This window comes from Buceros rhinoceros, unplaced genomic scaffold (assembly GCF_000710305.1).
Source record: "Buceros rhinoceros silvestris isolate BGI_N320 unplaced genomic scaffold, ASM71030v1 scaffold13789, whole genome shotgun sequence".
In the NCBI taxonomy this organism is placed as follows: domain Eukaryota; kingdom Metazoa; phylum Chordata; class Aves; order Bucerotiformes; family Bucerotidae; genus Buceros; species Buceros rhinoceros.
The window spans coordinates 4239-5015 of NW_010429825.1; the positions used below are offsets into that span (position 1 = coordinate 4239).

Here is a 777-nt window from a genome sequence, read left to right on the forward strand (position 1 = left end):
CATGCAGCAAGCCGTTCTCCGGTTTGATGTCCGCGTGTATGATGCGGCAGCGCTTGTGCAGGAAGTGCAGCCCTGCCAGCACCTGGGCGAGCAGGCAGAACGTCACCTCAGGACAGCAACACGAGGGTCCCCGCTGCCTCCCCAGCCCCAGCATTTGGGCACAGCGGGTGTGCAAGTTGTGGATGTTCTAGTGTTGGAGAAAGGGGGCACTGATGAGAACAATCTGCAGTAAAGAGTTTCTGTGTAGTGAGTGCCCTGTCCTCAGCTGGAGGTGCACCCAGCAGAGCAGTGACGTTGGTTGGAGTGGCCTCTGGGAGCAGGCACAAGGGGTTTGATCACCCAATGCGGCAGGAGGAGCAGGTGCCGCAGCCCCATGCGCCCAGCACACCGAGCAAGGGGGTCCTGGGGAGCTCGGGGGAAAGGGGGCTGTTTGGGGGAGGTGGGGGTGACACGCAGCAGAAGGCAGTGACAAAATCCACAGGTAGCAGCATGGATGGGCAAGCCCAGGGAGATGGAAAGGGGATAGGGCCGTGAGGAGGCGTTACGATCACAAAGGTGAACTTCCTCCTAAAAAAATCACTCCTGTTCGTACAGCTGTTACGTCCCCAGACTGCTGTGCCTTCCTGCCAACTGTCACTCGAATGGCAGATAGGGCTGGTTTGCAGTGACACGGCATGGGAGGGCATCCCGTGGAGGTTCAGCACAACCCAGACAGGAGGAGTGAGAGGCCAGGAGTGAGTGCGTGTAGAAAGGGCTTAAGTGCAGTGCAGGAGAACC

General features: G+C 59.2%; 1 protein-coding gene across 1 annotated transcript in view; it reads right to left on the minus strand.

Moving 5' to 3' along the window:
- LOC104499321 (SRSF protein kinase 2-like) overlaps positions 1-777 on the minus strand; it is a gene marked incomplete at its 3' end in the record, with an annotated part of 12840 nt that overhangs the window by 4232 nt on the left and 7831 nt on the right. The window lies entirely within an intron of this gene.